Source organism: Gopherus flavomarginatus, chromosome 3 (genome assembly GCF_025201925.1).
Source record: "Gopherus flavomarginatus isolate rGopFla2 chromosome 3, rGopFla2.mat.asm, whole genome shotgun sequence".
NCBI lineage: Eukaryota > Metazoa > Chordata > Testudines > Testudinidae > Gopherus > Gopherus flavomarginatus.
Window position 1 is genome coordinate 285,401,765 of NC_066619.1, and position 19,742 is coordinate 285,421,506.

Below are 19,742 nucleotides of genomic sequence, written 5' to 3' on the forward strand. Positions count from 1 at the left end.
ACTACCCCCCGCTCCGCCCCAGGCCCTGCCTCTGCTCCCAATCAGCCCCCTCCCCACGATCCTCTCTCCTCCACGCCTCCCTCACAAGCTCCCCCACCACCTGCAGGGACATGGTGAGTGGCGGGAGGCTCATGGGGGTGGTGGTGGAGGGGAAGTGGGACATGGTGAGTGGGGAGCCTTCGGAGAGGGAGGAGTGGAGGAGAGGAGGAACTCAGCTAGGCAGTGGTGGGTGGTGGGGGCTTCTGAGAAGGGGCAGAGCAGGTAGACAGGTGCTGGAACTAGGGGTGCAGGGGGGGCTGCAGCCCCCCTGGCTGGTAGTGGTTTCCATCACAGACAGGGGTTACAGTTTGGTACAATAACTCTGAGCAGCCCCCTATACACATTGTTCCAGCCCCCCCGGCCCCATTGAGAAGAGGCAGAGTGCAGGTGGGCTCACCACGGCCCAGGGCGCCGGCAGTGGCTGCACTGGGGAGGCCTATTATACCCACTGCCTGCGTTCTCTGGCCCGCGCTAGGCAGGAGGCCTCACTGGATGATCACTGGGGTCCCTCTGGCCTTGTACTCTATGGCTCCAATCTTTGCTTTAGGGGATGGAGTAACCTTAAAACTAATCACCCTAAATGGACTGCAGCCCATCCCTGAGCACGCCATAGCGAGCTGCCATTAAAGTGCACCACACAGCAACGCTCAGGAGAGGTTTCACACTGTTCCAGGCAGAAAGGGAGGAAGAATTCCATGTTCAGTTGCACCAGCAAGGAAGACACCAGGAGCCGGATGTAATTACCCATGACACCTATAAAGAGGGTGGTGGGACCTTTAAGGATCTAAACCACTCAGGAATGTGGCTTCATGTTTCACCTGAAAGGCCGTGCCTCCAGCGGCACAGTGCTCGGGCTGGGCCATTGCTATCCTACTAGTAATCGGGCAGGGGGTTGGAGCAGCACCCAGCCGGCCCGTTGAGCTGGGGGCTACCCACTCGGGAAGACATTCCTGCCCACAGGAGCAGACAGTCTAAGGAGACAAGCAGCATGCAGAGGCTGGGGGACAGAGCTCAATCATACCTACCTCCCCCTCGACCTGCTCTTCCTAGGAGAGATCTGGAGGGTGAGTGTCGTGACTGGGGTTGTGGGAAAAGTGGCCAGATCCTGACAGTCTCAGCTGGCACTGTGGGAGGTGTGGGGGGGAACTGGGGTTCTCCACAGACCCGGAGAGAAAGGTGTCACATGCCAATGACCCTGCCTGACATCCCTGGGTCTCCCAGCCAAGCGCTGACCCATCTCTAGATGAATTAGGCAGGCCAGGATGATCTTCCCTGTTGGACAGATGAGGCCCAGAGAGATGAAGTGACATGCCCAGGGTGGGTCGGGTCAGAGCCCAGACCTTTGACTCAAGCCTTGATCACAAGAGCTTCCGTTCTTAGCACAGCCCAAGCTGGGAGGGAAGCAGGAGGGGAAACCCAGTTTGTCAGCTGTGCTATGATGATTGTATTGCTACTGAGCCTGGAGGCCCTGCTTGAGATCGCAGCTCCATTGTGTTGGATGCCTTACGAACGCTTGGTGAGAGACAGTCCTGGCCCCAGCACACTGACCATCGAAATAGACAAAACAGATGAATAATTCTCCTCACCTTACAGCTGAGGAACTGCACGCCGAGAGGCCAGCTTCCCCTGGGCAGAGCAGGGGACTGAACTCAGATGGCTTAAGTTCCCATTGAGCATCTTAACCACAGCTCTCTTACATCCAGAGAGATGTAAATCTGCCAAACAATCAGTCAGGCTGCTGGATGATGGAGGTGCAAAAGGAGCGCTCAAGGAACAGAAGGCTGTTGTGGAGAAGCTAAACAAATCCTTTGCATGTGTCTTCACCACAGAGAATGTGATGGAGATTCCCATACCTGAGCTATTCTTTTAAGGAGGCAAATCTGAGGAACTGTCCCTCATTGAGGTGTCATTAGAGAAGGTTTTGGAGCAAACTGGTAAATTAAACAGAAAGGAGTCACCAGGACCAGACGGTATTCACCCAAGAGTTCTGAAGGAACTCGCATATGAACCTGCAGAATTACTAACACTGGTATGTAACCCGTCATTTCCATCAGCTTCTGGAACAGATGACTAGAGAGCTGCTAATGTGATGCTGATCTTTAAAAAAGGCTCAAGAGGCAATCCTGGGAATTACAGACTGGTGAGCCTAACTTCATTATATTTTCAGCCAATTTGCCTAGTACTAATGAACAAAATTATAAGACACCTAGATGAACATGATATGCTGGGGAAGGGTCAACTTTGGTGAGGCGTGATTTCCCTTTACAAATCTACTAGAATTCTTTGAGGGGGTCAACAAGCATGTGGATAAGAGTGATCCAGGGGATATAGCATACTGGGACTTTCAGAAAACCTTTGACAAGGTCCCTCACCAAAGGCTTTTAAGCAAAGTAAGGAATCCTGGGATAAGAGGAAAGGTTCTCTTATGAATTGGTAAGTGGTCAAAGATAGAAAACAAAGAGGAGTAGGGGGTCAGTTTTCACAATGGGAAGAGATAAATGGTGGGATCTCCCAAGGCTCTTTGTTAGGACTGATAGTGTTCAACACAGAAATGATTTGGGAAAAGGGATCAATAGTCAAGCTGCACATGTGGCAGAAGATACAAACTGACTCAAGATAGTTAAATCCAAACCTAACTGTGAACAGTTTCAAAGAGATCTCGCAAAACTGGGTCTTGGGACAAGAAAATTGCATTTATGAACATTGACTTTCATTTGCCAAGTCATGCACATTGGAAAGCATAATCCCAGCTCTGCATACAAAATGGTGGGGTCTAAATTAGCTGTTGCCACTCAAGAAATAGCTCTTGGAGTTGTGGATAGTTGTGGCAGTTCAAAAAGCTAGCAATGTTAGGAGACATTAGGAAAAGGCTAGAAAATAAAACGTCTTAATATAAATCCAGAGTATGCTCACACTTGAATCCTGTGTGCAGTTCTGGTAACCTCATCTCAAAAAAAGATACTAGATAAAGTACAAAGAAGGGCAACAAAACTGATTAGAGGGATGGAACAGCTTCCGTATGAGGAGAGATTAAAAGGACTGGGACTTCTGAGTTTGGAAAAGAGATGACTAAGGGCGAATACGCTAGAGGTCTATACAGTCATGACTGGTGTGGAGAAAGTGAATAAGGAAATGTTATTTACCCCTTCACAGAACACAAGAACCAGGCGCCACCCAACCAAATTAACAGGCAGTAGGTTTAAAACAAACGAAAGGAAGTACTACCTTGCTCAATGCACAGTCAACCTGTGGAACTTGTTGCCAGGGGATGTTGTGAAGGCCAAAAGTATCGCTGGGTTCAAAAAAGAATTGGACAAGTTCATGGAGGATAGGTCCAGCAATGGCAATTAGCCAAGATGGTCAGGGATGTAAGCCCCATGCTCTGCATGTCCCTAAACCTACTGCCCGAAGCTGGGAGTGGACAAACATGGATTGCTCACCAATTGCCCTGGTCTGTTAATTCTGTCCGAAGCATCTTGCACCAGCCACTGTCGGCAGACAGGATACTGGGTTAAATTTGCCCTTGGTCTGACCCAGGCTGGCCGTTCTGATGTTCTTACACTCTGCTTAGTTTGTGTTTGCTGTGGGAGTCCGAGCACACAGGGCCCAAGGACTCTGAGAAGCGGTGGAGGGACTGGGGGAATGGGGAGGACATTGGGATACTCCAGAGGGACTGGAGAGAAGCTAGAGGAATTGCTGTAGCTTTTATAAGATTTTTCTGGTCTATATTATTGTGGCTGAGGTCTCTGCTGGGCAGGGATCTGCAGCCTTTCAGAAGTGCTGTGCCGAGTCTTCATTTATTCACTCTAACTGAAGGTTTCGCGTGCCAGTAATACGTGTTAACATTTTTAGAAGGTCTCTTCCTATAGTCTATAATATATAACAAAACTATTGTTGCATGTAAAGTAAATAAGGTTTTTAAAATGTTTAAGAAGCTTCATTTAAAATTAAATTAAAATGCAGAGCCCCCGGACCGGTGGCCAGGACCTGGCCAGTGTGAGTCCTACTGAAAATCAGCTCGTGTGCCGGCATTGGCACATGTCCCATAGGTTGCCTACCCCTGGGCTAAGGTCTTTAACTGCAAATCTTAGCTCCACCGCTGCCATCTACAGGTGGCAACTGGATCAGCACTCTGCTCTAAGGCAGCTGATTCTCTGTTCCACCTGGCCTCACTAGCCAGAAAAGGAGGAAAAAACATTCGGAGGCCACTGTGGGAAACCAAGGGAGTGGATGTGATGGTTGCCGTGAGGAGCTGGCAGTAAGGCAGGTACTTGCCAGAGTCAAGAACAACTGTTCCCGCTCTACATCTAGCCACATGCAAGGGTAATGATCAGCTTGTGGGGAAATAGGCTCTTTCTGAACAGCCATACTGGGATTGCGCTGGGACCCCTGCGTCCAGACTAAGATTTATGTAGCTTGTAGGCCCTGCCCCAAGGCGCTTGTCTTTGTTCCATGGTTGTACAGCACCTGGCACTGTGGAGTCCAGGTCCAGTAGGACTTCTGTCCACTCTGTCTTTGCATTGCAGTCGTAATGATCAAGGACTGAGGAGGCAAGACTGAAAAAGCCTGGCTATGGGCAGGGGTGTGTGCCATGCCAACATCCTACAACTTTGTGAGCTCTCTGGAGGGGCAGGGATGAGTCCCTTGACCCAAGGGGGGTGTAACTAGGGGTCCTGGCATAGTTGTAGGCTGAAGCTCAGGAGAAGTGTCCTGCCAATGGGATGAACTTAGCTGGCCACCGGTTTCCTGAAGGGAAGAGATGGTAATCACCCAGTCTGGGCTATTTAAAACCAGCCTGGACAAACACGAGGCAGTCTCACAGGCAGTCCTGCACTGCCTGGCAGGGAGTGTATGGGGATCTCCTAACTCCATTCTGGCTCTGATCTCTGTTCTATGAAATACATAATGTCAAACCACGGGAATGGGCTTTATGATACAGGCATATTAATATTGGCCTGTTTTTTCATGACTATTTTACACCAGGTATAATTCCAATAACGAATGAACATGAACAGCCCAGATCCCGTGTTGCCCGATTCTTTTGTGGTTATTGATTTATTAGTGATTCCCAATTAATTCTGATTGAAAGAGCTGGGGGACTGTAGGGTTCTAATCCCTGAATCAGGCTCAACAGAATGAAGGTTTTTAAATGCAATGTCTAGCTGGGAATCCCAGCGTGCACTGCGAAGACACTCTCAGGGGAAAGCAAAACTCTGCAATTGTATTAGCACAATTAATTAAGACACCAAAGCTCGGAACCACGTAAAGCTATAGCAGTAATACAAAGTGAATGTTCTTGTGCACCGTTCCTCACACACATACGCACACCCATTCCTGGGGATCTGGGGTACGAGACAGACACAGCCCTGTCCTGGCATACCAAATGCATCCGCTGGTGCAGATCAAGGCAAAGCAACCCTTCTTATATGGAACCCTGGTCTAGTGTAGATTGAGTTCCTTGAGTCTCTCGCTACAAGGCAGTTTTCTGATCCTTCATCATTCTCATGGCTCTTCTCTGAACCCTTCTCCAATTTATCCACATCCTTCTTCAATTGTAGGCAGCAGAACTGGACACAGGATTCCAGCAGCGGTTGCACCGGTGCCAGTTACAGAGGTAAAATCACCCCTCTGCTCTCTTTGCGAGTCCCCTGTCTGTGCATCCCAGGATTGCATTAGCTCTTTCGGCCACCGCGTTGCAGTAGGAGCTTGTGTTCAGCTAATAATTCCTGTCTGAATGCTGCTGGGCTTGTGTTGTAGCATTAATTATGTGTCAGGGCTCCTGGACCCTTGGATTTGGGGTCTTTTTAATTAGTATTTCACTTGAAACAAATATAATAAGCGTTATCCCCATTTTATTTTAGTTATCTACCGCCGGGGGGAGGCAGGGTTGTGAGCTTTAATGTATTACGTGAGAGATCATTGCAAGGCATATTGAGATGCTGTCCTAGGATGAAAGGCTCCACATAAGGCAAAACCCAATTACAGCAAAAACAATAATTAATTACATCATGTAGCAAGCCCAAGTCAGCTCTTAGCAGCAGCCCTGTGACTTCAAACCCGTGCACTTTATGCAATGATCAGGAGGAACCCAAAACTCTGCCTCCAGCAAATCAATGTGCATTACAAACATCCCAGGGATTAGTATAAACAGTGAGTCAAATTGAATACTCCCGTGGATTTATCTGAGGAGGAAGGCCTGGTGCTTTTTTAGAAGATACTTGGCCAGATGGTAAATCTCTGGCCTCCAGTTTACCTTCTGACCTAATGTAAGCTACTCGCATTGCCTTTAAACAGTGTTAGGGAAGGATTTGGTGTAAGACGCTTTGATCCAGCCTGAAAGGAAAAGGACAGAGCGAAGACAAGCTGAGAAATAGACCTTTGCAGCTAGTCCCTGCAGACGCAATCACAGGTTTGCTTTCCAGGTGCGGTCTAGGACTTGAGGCTCAAAAGTAGCTGTGAGGAGACAACGGTTTTGTTTCTGTCTCTGCCGGTGACCTGCAGGCAGAGCTTGTGCCTCTGTTTCTCTTTATCTGGCGGAGGCCTTGTCTACACACAGTAGTTAGGGTCTAGGACAGGAAGGGAATGCCTGGGCCATTAAGTCCAGTCTCTAACACAGCCTTCCCCGTCATGTCATATCCTGTTCATAAACTTAGCATGCTCGGTCTTAAAATGAGTTCAGTTGTTTTCCCGCCCCCTGGACCCATTGCGAGACTGACCCAGAACCTCCTTCCTCTGATGGTTAGAAACCCTCTTCTCATTTCCAGCCTCAGTTTATTCCTGGCTGGTTTCTCCCCTAGGCGGCGGGTATAATAGGCCAAGTGAGGCTAAACCTCCCCTGGTGCATCCGCTGCCAACCCGCCTCTGGATACCTGGGCCGGGGTGGCCCCACCTGTTCTTCACCTTCTCCTCTTCCTGCTCTGCCCCTTCCACAAGATCCCCACTGCCTGGGGAGTCCCTCCTCTACTCCAGCCCCCCTCTCCTGAGGTCCCTGCTGCTCACTGCATCCTCCTTCCTCCACGAGACCCCACCCGCTCGCCGCATCCCTCCTCACCCCCCCCAGCTCCATGAGTGGAGAGGAGGCACACAGAGCAGGAGTGGTGGGGGCCTGGGGGGGGCAGAGCAGGGTGAAGGAGAGGAGGGACCTTGGGAAGCTGCAGGGGAGTAGGGGACTGAGTGGGGGAGGAGAAGGGGAAGGGCCTGGGGCAGAGCAGGGGTGGAGTGGGCAGGGCCTCAGGCAGAAGAGGTGGGACAGGGCACTAGCCTCCCCTTGGATAAGCTTCACTTGCTGCCCATGTTTCTCCCCATTTGTTGTGGGCCACCATCGCTCTTCTCCCGCCCTGAGGTATTTGCGGGAACAGGCAGAGCCCCGCTCACCCTGCGGACGAGCCAGGCTCTGTCTCGTTTCCTCTCTTACGCTCGGGGCTGCACCTCAAGCTGTCTGCAGTGACTCGAGAGCACAAGGACCAGCCTCCGGCGAGGCTGTTAGGAAGCAGGGCACCCCCCTCCCCCCCATGGACTGTGAGTTCTGTACTTCGAGTTCATCCACCGAGCATCACGTATGAACTCCTCAGGTATCATCACAGCCTAACCATGGCGTCACAGCCAGTCCCTGGGGTTCTCCGATCTGTCTTGCTACCAGGTGAGCTGCCTTTGTGTTGCATGGTCCCTCACAGCACTATTCAGGTTACTCCCAGTCCCAAAGGCCCAGTCATTTAACCCAAGTCAGTTGCAACTTAGACCTCACACCAAAGACAACGTTTGTATCAATCCTACAATAAAATATACAGATTTATTACACAGGAAAGGAGAGAGTTATTTACGTGGTTAAAGCAGGTGAACAGAGACGCACACAGATGAGTTCCACTCTTACATTTCAAAGTCAGACGCTTTGCTGAGAAGCAAGGTCTTTATGCCCTGCAGAGCTAACCCAGGCTAATCACTGGGAATCTGCTGCATATGTTCAGTAAGTCTTGCTCCACACAGCACAAAGCTACAATTCCTTCTTGCTAAGGGGATTTTATCCCTTCCCTGCTTCTGCTTTACTGATTTACACAGGCTGAGGGCTGAGTCCCCTCACTGATCTTTTCCCAAGTCTGTTTTCCTTTTCCTTGTGCTCCTAGTTTGTCCTTGGGGCACCTGGTTTGAGCCAGAGGCCGCTGTCTCCCTTGGACGCTGGGCTCCACAGAGCCATGAGGAGGGGGACTGAAGACCCAGGCCCCAAGACCCAGACCCTGTTCTTTTTCTGCAGAGCAGGATAGTGAGTTGCCAACAGCTCTGGGGACAACATGGCATTAGGCAGCGCTTTGCATGACAATAGAGGGGGAAAAACAGGGTCCTGGATGCCAGCAATAGGAGTGTCTGTGCGGCAGCACCCAATTTGCATGTGTCAGAGCTGTGGAATTATGTTCGGTGTCTCGATTGTGCAGCGTGACACATCCTGACAGAGACTGCTGCCACCTCGGCCAAACACGCAGGCCGGAATTTCTATGCTTGCCTGACACTAAGTGATATGTTTACCGTGCTGCGTTCAATCAGTTCCCAAAAGGTATTCTAATGCCATTGTGTCTGATTGCACCGGGGTTGCCGTGGAGATGCTGCATGGCTTTGGTCTGGCTCTGGCCCACCTCCTCCAAAGAGCCAGTGGTGCAGGTAGCCAGGTGACACACACATACACCAGTTCCGGGGTTATGCAGTCCCGCGGCACTTGTAGGGTAGTCCACAATTCCTCCTATGGACCAGGACAGAGGGAGACTCCTTGGAATGACGCTGAGCAGAACAGGCTGTGAGCTAGGGAGCCAGAGGGAATGGCAGGGTGTGTCTGTGTCCAACCGCCTCAAGACAGAATTCCTCTTGGATTCATCATGGCTCAGTCCTGTCCCTTCTCTGCCAGGTTCTGCTCTCAGCGACACCAGCATATACTCAGAGTCACTGCGCTGCTTTCAAAGGGGCAGCCTTGGACACAGTGCGAGGAGCCAGCCAAAGCTCAGCTGGCACCAGTGGCAGAGTAACACCCATGCCCTCTAATACAGAGCCCCAGAAGGAGTCTCCATCCCTCTGTATGAGGACTGCAAGAGAGCCCTTGGCATTTTCCTTCTGGTCAGTGAGCTACGTCTCTCCCAAAGTCACCAGGCCTGCCCAGAGCCTGGGATGAGGGGGAATCCATCCTGCCGCAGCCCCTGAGGGGCTCAGAGATGGAGTAGGTACCGCCTCCGCTGGGGTGAATTGGGGAACCATCAACAGCTGGGAGAAGAGTCTAGGGAGCAGGCAGAAGGTCGTGGCTAGATATTTAAGGGAGGAAGAAAGGTGGGAAATGGCTCAAGGGACCTCCAGGGACAAAGCCCAGGAAAGAGGTGTGCTGGGAAGCAGCAGTGAGTCTGAGCATGCAGACCTTAGCTGCATCCCTGGCTGGAGGGCCTGGGTCCCCCTCTTGTCACCAGAGAAATGGATGTGAGAGCCCCCTCCCAATGCATGGAGGCCAAAGACTTTTGAGTCCAAGGTGAGGGCAAAGACCGGGCATAAGGCCATTAGACTTTGTTTGTTGGAGCCTTGGCTACCCAGGAAAGGATGGGGACTATAAGCCACCTGGCCAGAGCGTTGAGTTGTGAGAAGGGGCAAAGCACTGCTGGCTTGAGGGGGCTGTCAGCAGTGGGTGCCAGAGTCAATGGAGCAATGGCTCCAGGCTTAGCCACGGTGTGTGGTATTTCAAGGAGGGTACTTCTTGAAGTCACATGAATAAGCATAACAAGCCTCAGCACAGAATTTCAGGAGGTTTGACCCTGAAACCTTTAGCACCACAGGAGACACAGCACCCACCTGCGCTATAGGAGTAACTCCACTAGAAAGCAGTAGTAGGCTGTTATCCTCTGTGTTGGTGTCTCTCGGCCATCTGAGGTTGGCGATCCCTTATTTGAAGTCAAACATTTTCATAACCCCCAAAAGTAAGAGGTTGGGCAGGGAGTGGTGGTGGTGGAAATCTATTGACAATAGCAATGCTAAGCCCATAAATCTGATCAGTGTGGTTTTTGAGAAGCTGACAGAGAACACATGACTTTGATGGGTTGGGAAGTGCGGGAGTGAGTTTTTCTTTGCCTCATGTTGCAATAACATTTTTCCTACACCTCACACAGCCCCCCATTGCCTTTTGTGATCCTCCTGGTGACCCACCAGTTGCAAAACAGACTCTGTGTGACAGCAGTGCCCTTTTTTTGTAATCTGTCTTGTTTTCGGGTCACCAAGAAGGGTTTTGCTCCTGGTAGACCCTTCCCCTGCAGTGTGGGGGCAACTCAAGGCCAGGAGTTTGAGGCTAGCATGGGGCACTCTGGGAAGCAAAGCGTGGCTGTTCGTGATGAACCCATGGCAGGCAGGAGCCTTAGTGTGAAAAGTGAACAAGCAGCATAATGCTCTTTCAATTGTGACTTTTCACCCCTGGTTACCACGAGCTGGACCATTAAATCCACACTTGGGCACTTTTAATAAGTGACTTGATTTTTCAGGGGAGCCCAGGTCCAGCTGGGAGCTGCTGGGTGCTCAGCACCTTGGAATGATCAGACCCCTTAGCAAAGTAACCGAGTAAGGTTCTCGGTGCCTAAGGCTATGAGAGGCCAGTTGTAGTTGTCTCCCTGGTGCTCTTCAGTGATGTGGCATGCCATGCTAACCGTCTCCAGCTGGCGACCTTCACCTTTCTGAAGGAGTCCGTGCCCATGGCGTGCCAGGAATACGGACGGTCACCACCACGGAAGATCCTCTCACCTGAGCCTGCGGTGGATGCCTCCTTTAACACACCAGCCAGCGGTAAGTGACCATTTTTCACAGACACGGAGGGAAATTCTTCCCCTTAGCAAAACCCGGGATCACTTTAACCCTTGCACGTCAGATGGGGTTGCATGTCTAATCCCATTTATGGGTCAAGATGCTGAACCAGTGTTAACCAAGGCCAGGTCTATATTTTTGCTTGAATCTCAGCCATGTGGAATGGTCTGGGAATTTCTGGGACAGAGAAATGTGAATGGCTCTTAGTCTCCAAGAAAAGAGCCTGTTTGTATGAGTTAGTGTCTTGAGTATCAAAGTGCATTAGGAATAAAACAGATTATAAAGACAGAAAGAGAGCAGTATGATCATCTAATCTGACCTTCTGCATAACACAGAGATTCACATACTTTTCCTTTCAAACATTCCTACCAGCAGGAGAAGTCATGGTACATTATTTCCGGACAGTAAATAAGCAGGAGAAAATATCAGCCGTCTAGCTCAAGACATGCTGTAAGGCTCATGCGAGCAAAACAAACCCATGGAGAGATTTCAGTCTGGTTTAGAAAAGATCCCAATGTCCTGACACAAAACACAGCCCCTTTCTCCCACGCTGCGCTATGCAAGTTCGATCCCCTCCATGGGTGAATTCCTGCTGGCTCCGATTTCAGTGGTAGCCGTGTTAGTCTGTATCAGGAAAAAAACCGAGGAGTCCTTGTGGCACCTTAGAGACTAACAAATGTATTTGGGCATAAGCTTTCCTGGGCTAGAACCCACTTCAGGAGATGTGTGAAGTAAAAGATACAGGAGTAGGTATGAATACTGTCATAAACAGATTGCTACGGGTTAATGTCTCTTTCACCTGTAAAGGGTTAACAAACAGGGAACCAAACATCTGACCAGAGGACCAATCAGGAGACAAGATACTTTCAAATCTGGGTGGAGGGAAGCCTTTGTGTGTGTTTTTGGGTTTGGCTTGGTTCTCTCTAGGCTCTGAGAGTGACCACACATACCTACAGGCTCTCTAATCTTCTGTTCCAATTTTGTAAGTACAAAAGTAGAAAGACAGTTTAGTCTTTTTAATTGTTTTTCTGTATTTGCAACTGTGTATCTGGCTGGTAGACTTTTAATGTGTATTTGGGTGAAAGTATTTTAAATTGTATTTCTGCTGGAGAAAGCTTTCTTTCTATTGTCTATAAGCTGAAAGACTCTGTAATATTTACCATCTAAATTACAAAGATAACTTGTACTTTTTTTCCCTTCTTTTTATTAAAAGTTTTGCTTTTTAAGACCTGTTTGTTTTTTTCCCCAGTTGAGGTTCAAGGGAATTGAGTCTGTACTCACCAGAGAATTGGTGGGGAGAAGGGAAGGATAAATTTCCTCTTTGTGTTAGATTCACGGAGCTTGAATCTGTATTGCCCCTGGGTGAGGGGAAGGAGGAAGGGTGAAGAGGGAATCCCTTTGTTTAGATTCATGGAGCTTGAATCTGTCTATCTCTCCTAGTGTACCCAGGGTGGGAAGAGCTGGGAGGAAGAAAGGAGGGGGAAGGGAAATGGTTTATTCCCCTTTGTTGTGAGACTCAGGGAATCTGGGTCTTGGGGTCCCCAGGGAAGGTGTTGGGGGAGACCAGAGTCTATCAGGCGCTCTACCTAAGTCCTGATTGGTGGCAGCCTATCAGATCTAAGCTGGTAATTAAGCTTAGGGAAATTCATGCTAGTACCCATGGTTTGGACGCTAAGGTTCAGATCTGGGAATTATACTATGACAAATACATCAAAGGATGGTGTTGCTTTACCAAGTGTGAGGTCAGTCAAATGAGATAAATCAATTAGCAGCAGGATACCAAGGGAGGAAAAATAACTTTTGAGGTGGTAAGAGAGTGGCCCATTACAGACAGCTGAGAAGAAGGTGGGAGGAACAGCAGGGAGAAATTAGTATTGCGGAAATGAAGTTTAGGTTTTGTGATGACGCAGCCTCACAGCGCCACCTGTTGTTCTTGCCGACGAAGGCTGGATCCAAGTAACCCTGGGGGGCTGGGAGCACTTAGAAGACGAGCTTTAAACAGCCCTGGTGGGCCACTCGAATGGACTAGCTAGATGGGCATCTATGCGGATAGACAGATTCATAGAGATTCTCATTTTATGCTGTAAACTATGACTGATTATGCCGTTTGGGGAGAGCAGCGTGGCTGGTTCAGGAGACTGGCCATGAGGGAATGCAGTCCCTCCCCTGGAGATCATGGGGTCCATGCTGGCCATGGCTGGCCATGTTACCATTTGGTGGCTTGTTAGCGACCTGCACGACACGGAGAGAGGGAATCTCAGCTGCAGTGAACAGGGGTCTATTGCAGCAGCCATGCATGTAATTAGCATCATCAGGAACATCTGTGTGGGGAGTGATTGGAAATGGTTTGGGGGAGGGATGACTCTTACCACTAGGCAATGCATCCCAATGGCCCAAGGTCCTTACAGCATCCAGCCCCTCCAGTTACAAGCCTCCCTTGACTTTCACAGCAGCTCAGCATAAGTCAGGAATGTGTAACTGCCAAGTGTGGAGCTCAGGATTTGGCCATAGGCCTCTGGCAGCCAAAGGAAGTTACCATCTGATGGCTCATCAGTGGTCCGGTGCAAGATGAGTTTGCTAGGTCTGTGCAGCCAGGAATGCATACTGCAGCCAGTAGCACCCGGCACCGCTCGACAGCTGCCAAGGGCTGGAGTGGGCATAGACAATGGGCAGCCCTCTCCGCATGCAGGCAGGCTGTGGGGTGGGGGTGTGGAGCTTATCCTGCTGCTGCCCCTGCTCTGAGGACTCCAGGCCTTCCCCTTGGGAGCCTGATGATCTGTATTTGCAAGACTGGGAGCCTGGGATTATAAGCAATGGGATCAGCAGCAGAGAGGAGGCAGCACTTAAAGCCCCCAGCCAAGATCAGGCTCCATGGGCTAGGTGCTGTACATACCCCTAACGAGAGACAGGCCCCGCTCCCAGGAGCTCACAGTAGAGACAGACAAAGTATGAGAAGGGAACAGAAGTACGGATGGGAGAAGTGACTTGCTCAAGGTCACACAGTAGCTCAGTGGCAGAGCCAGGAATGAAGCTCGGGTCTCCTGACTTCTGCCCACTGGGGCCTGCTGCCTCCCCTACCTAGCTGGCGAGCAGTGAGTGTTGTGTTTCCGGAAGGAGGCCCACTTTGGTAGTGGTCACATGATGAATAACTGCTGAGGGAGCTGGCTGGGGAGCCAGAATCCCGCTGAGGTGGCAGGTGCATCTACACTGTAGTGCAGGCGGGATTTGTGGCTCCCACCCACTAGCTGCGCTCTAGCGACCTTTCTAAAAATAGACGTGAGAATGCCGCCCTATGGGCTCCAGCACTGGCTGCACAAGAGAGGACACACTGAGGGGGGACAGGAGAGCTAGGATGACATGGGGAAGGGACTGGAAGAGGAGTTGCTGCCTATGGTGGTGGGAGTGGAGCCAGGACAGGGAGATTGGAGGATCAAATTCTTGGAGAAGGGAGCCAAGAGGGGGGCTGGCTTTCTTAGGGGAGAGGTGCCTCTCTGTGCCTGTCTTCTTGCTAGCTAAGCCCCCACCAAGGAGACACATGAACTGGGCTTGGTCTATGCTGCAGAGTTAGCTCAATGCAAGGCAGCCCATGTCAACCTAACCAAGAAGTGTCTACACTTCAATTTCGCTCCTGCCAACGTGCCAGCTACCCCATTCTCCAGCTGGGCAGGGGCAAGGTCACTGTTTTTAGGTCGACGCAGGGTCAGTGTGGACCCCGCGGTGCTTATGTTGACTGTTTCTGGCTTTCAGGAGCCTTCTCGCAATGCCCCGCACTGACAGTACAACCGATACAAGGGGAGGATGCACAAAGCCAACCCAAGGAGCGGCACAGGGGCACGCACAAGCGAGGGAACCACCGTGGCGGCTGTCCGCTGCTATATATTTGTTGGGTTTAATTTTGTAGGGTAGACGTGGCCTCGAGTGTATGGACTATTTGTGCTGTGTGTTTGTTTTAAGGAATCTTTTGTGCCACTTGCCCACTCTGTCTCTCCAATCTGCCCCTGCCATCTCTGCAGATTGTGGCTGACCCCCCTCTGATGCAGATGGGAGCAGCCTGCCCAGCTGTGGAGTTCATTCTCCCTGCAGGAGGCAGGTCTTTCTTTGGCTTTATCATCAGTCTGGTCAATCACAGGCCAGAAGTGTCGCTGAGAGAGGGGGGAGTGGAGCACCGGGCAGCTGGAATCAGAGCAGACGCTGCAGTTCTGATACCAGGCCCTGTGGTGAATTGGATTGTCCATGGGGCTGCAGGGAAAGGAGTCAGACCAGGGGGCTGGCTGCACAACTAGAGGGGAGCTGATGGGCGGGGAGTGAGTGGTTAAGGCAGGAGACCGGGATCACAGAAGTGTGGGGTCAGATCCTAGCTGCTCCGCAGATGCTGTGTGTAGGAGCAGGCAGGTCACACTCTGTGCCTCAGTTCCAGGACCGCCCAGAGGATTCAGGGGCCCTGGGGCAAAGCAATTTTGGGGGCCCCTTCCATAAAAAAAAGTTGCAATACTACAAATACTATATTCTTGTGGAGGGCCCTGTGGGGCCCGGGGCCTGGGGCAAATTGCCTCACTCACTCATACCCTCCCCCCGTCTGGGTGGCCCTGCTCAGTTCCCTATCCGCTGCTGTGTGCTTTCTCTCACGTCTGTTTAGATTGTAATCTCTCTGGGGACGGGCTGGCCTTCACTGTGTCTGTGTGACACCCAGCACCAGGAGGCCCTGACTTGATGGTTTTTGTGGGCCTCGAATTGCAAGTGACCAGGCAGGAAGAGAAGAGTGGGAGAAGAAGATGAGGCGAGGGCCAGAGGCTGAGAACCTCCACAGAAGTCAACCCTGAGAAACAAGCTGCTTCCCCTGCCCCCCATGCTCAGGGCTGTGCCTGCTCCCAGCCCCATGGGACCCAGCAGACTGAGTATAGGACCCTAAGAGGAATCCTCCACCAGGCAACTCCTCCTGCTCAGGAGCAGAGCCTCTTCAGTGGCACCAGTGGCTGCTCCACCTCATGGGGGAAGGATAGCTCAGTGGTTTGAGCATTGGCCTGCTAAACCCAGGGTTGTGAATTCAGCCCTTGAGGGGGCTGTCATAAACAGATAGCTAAGGGTTAACATCTCTTTCACCTGGAAAGAAGTATCTGAAACACCTGACCAGAGGACCAATCAGGAAACAGGATTTTTTCAGCTCTGGGTGGAGGGAAGTTTGTGTGTGAGTCCTTTGTTCTTGGTCTTCTGCCTGTATGCTCTCTCGGCTATGAGAAGTGATTTCTATTTCCTGCTTTCTAATCTTCTGTTTCCAAGTTGTGAGTACAGAGATCATAAAAACAATAAGGGTTATTGTTTTTTTCTTTTGTATTTACATGTCTATAGTTGCTGGAGTGCTTTGAATTGTATTCTTTTTGAATAAGGCTGTTTATTCAATATTCTTTTAAGCAATTGACCCTGTATTTGTCACCTTAATACAGAGAGACCATTTTTATGTATTTTTCTTTCTTTTTATATAAAGCTTTCTTTTAAGACCTGTCGGAGTTTTTCTTTAGTGGGGAACTCCAGAGAATTGAGTCTGCAGCTCACCAGGGAATTGGTGGGAGGAAGAAGTCAGGGGGAAATCTGTGTGTGTTAGATTTACTAGCCTGACTTTGCATTCCCTCTGTGTGAAGAGGGAAGTGCTTGTGTTTCCAGGCTGGAAACGGGGGAGGGTGGAATCCCTCTGCTTAGATTCACGGAGTTCGCTTCTGTGTATCTCTCCAGGAACACCTGGAGGGGGGAAGGGAAAAGGTTTATTTCCCTTTGTTGTGAGACTCAAGGGATTTGGGTCTTGGGGTCCCCAGGGAAGGTTTTTGTGGGGACCAGAGTGCCCCAAAACACTCTAATTTTTTGGGTGGTGGCAGCTTTACCAGGTCCAAGCTGGTAACTAAGCTTGGAGGTTTTCATTCTAACCCCCATATTTTGGACGCTAAGGTCCAAATCTGGGACTAGGTTTATGATATGAGTGGCAGTGGTGGGATAGATAGAATCCAGAAGCCAGTAGGAATATTATATTTTTCATTTCTCTGCTAGGGGCTTTTTAGCAGAGAGAAACAGTTTGGTTTTAAAAGGAACCAGAGAGATTTTTTTTTTCTGTTCTCTCTGGCAGTTTTTGGCTTGCATATTAAGCAAGAAACCATTAAGGAGCTGTTATGGGTCTTTTGTCACACAATAGCACTCCCATTAGGAGTCAAATACCAGCACTATACTCATGCAAATAAAGTGGTTTTTCAGGTTTACTTAACATTGAAAAGATTAGCTAGAGGAAGAAAGGGAAAAAGGCACTGTTGCTAGGCAGACCCCAGGAGGCAACAGAGAACCTGCAGTTCAGAAGATAAACACGAGAGGGCACCCCAACACAAGAAAACAGGAACCATGACTTCTAAGGTAAAAATGGAAGCCAACGTACAAATAAAAGACGCAGAGCACAAGCGAGTTATGAAAAAAAAATACAGGAACTAGAAATAAAACAAAAGGAGATGGAGCTAAGAGAAAGAGAGGCGGCCCACAGAAGAGAACAAGAAGACAGAGAGGCAGCTTACAAAAGAGAGCAAGCAGCCAAAGATGCAGACCACCCAAAACAGCTGGAACTCCAGAGGGAAGCCCACCGACAGGCCATGGAATTAGAAAAGGCTAAGCAAAACACAGCCAACCCTAACAACCCTGCGCCTATGATTGTTCCACATCACAGGAAATTTCCCACCTACAAGGCAGGTGATGACACTGAGGCCTTCTTGGAAAATTTTGAAAGGGCCTGTCTTGGGTACAGCTTCCCTGAAGACCAGTACATGGTAGAATTGAGGCCACAGCTCAGTGGACCTTTAGCAGAGGTGGCGGCTGAAATGCCTAAGGAAAACATGAACGACTATAAACTTTTTCAAACCAAGGCCAGATACAGAATGGGGATAAGCCCGGATCATGCCCGTCGGCGTTTCAGAACCCAAAAGTGGAAACCAGATGTGTCATTTCCCAAACACGCCTACTACGTTGGGAAAAATTATGAGGCCTGGATATCAGGACACAATGTTAAAACTTTGGAAGAACTGCACCTCCTCATACAAATGGAGCAGTTCTTGGATGGTGTTCCTGAGGACATAACACGGTACATACAAGATGGAAAACCCAAAAATCTTGCTGAGGTGGGGGAGATTGGAGCCAGTTGGATGGAAGTGGCAGAAAGCAAGAAAGCTACTGTCAAGGGGAACGAATACCCCAGGGGGCACACCGACCATAAACCCTACAACCGAGGGCAGCCAAAAACCCCACCTACAACCCAAGTAAAGCCACAGACACACTATTCTTCCACCTCACCAGTCTCCAGTAACTCACCTCGGCCCAGTGACCCATCAGATGGAAGATGCTTTAAGTGTAATGAACTGGGACATATAAAGGCCAACTGTCCAAAGAACGCCATCCAAGTGCAGTTCATTCCACCACCATCACACCAAAGATCCCCAGGCCCAGATGCCTCTCAAATACCCTTGGAGCGAAGGGAAAATTTGAGAGTGGGCGGAAAGAAGGTTACTGCGTGGAGAGACACGGGGGCACAAGTGTCAGCTATCCACCAATCCTTCGTAGACCCCAAATTCATCAACCCAAAGGCCCAAGTGACAATTTATCCCTTCATGTCACAAGCTGTAGACTTGCCTACAGCTGAACTGCCTGTCCAGTACAAAGGCTGGTCAGGAATGTGGACTTTTGCAGTCTATGACAATTATCCTATCCCCATGCTACTGGGGGAAGACTTGGCCAACCAGGTGAAGCGGGCCAAGAGAGTGGGAATGGTTATACGTAGCCAAACCAGGCAAGCTTCCAGACCCATTCCTGTTCCTGAGCCGTCCAGAGACGCCCCGTCTGTGTTACCAGAGACCCAGACAGAGGTAGTGGACCCGGATTCCATGCCAACCACTGAAACAGCCACAGCACCTCCAGTCCCAGGCCCAGAACTGGAACAGCAACCAGCACCAGCAATTGCAACCACATCTTCAAACTCAACGCCAGAGGGCGCCAGCGAGCCAGAACTGGCAGAAGCAACAGACAGCCATACCCAAAAGGCTCAGCCAGAGCCTGAAATACCCTCAGGTGCACAGCGGAGAGCGGTTCACCAGCAACGGAAACAACCCCATCACCTACATCGCTTCCAGAGGGACCAAGCCCAAGTCCACAGTCTGGGGAAGAACTGGTGACCCCAGCCTCAAGGGAACAGTTCCAGACTGAGCAGGAAGCAGATGACAGCCTTCAGAAAGCTTGGGCGGCGGCACGGAGCACCCCACCGCCTCTCAGCTCTTCTAATCGATCCCGGTTTGTTATAGACCAAGGACTTTTATACAAGGAGATTCTTTCTGGTGGACACCGGGAAGAATGGCAGCCGCAAAAACAGTTGGTGGTTCCAACTAAGTACCGGGGGAAGCGCTTAAGCTTAGCCCATGATCATCCCAGTGGCCATGCTGGGGTGAACAGAACCAAGGACCGGTTGGGGAAGTCCTTCCACTGGGAGGGGATGGGCAAGGACATTGCCAAGTATGTCCGGTCTTGTGAGGTATGCCAAAGAGTGGGAAAACCCCAAGACCAGGTCAAGGCCCCTCTCCAGCCACTCTCCATAATTGAGGTCCCATTTCAGCGAGTAGCTGTGGATATTCTGGGTCCTTTCCCAAAAAAGACGCCCAGAGGAAAGCAGTACGTACTGACTTTCGTGGACTTTGCTACCCGATGGCCGGAAGCAGTAGCTCTAGGCAACACCAAGGCTAACACTGTGTGTCCAGCCCTAACAGACATTTTTGCCAGGGTAGGTTGGCCCTCCGACATTCTTACTGATTCAGGATCTAATTTCCTGGCAGGGACCATGCAAAAACTGTGGGAAACTCATGGGGTGAACCACTTGGTTGCCACCC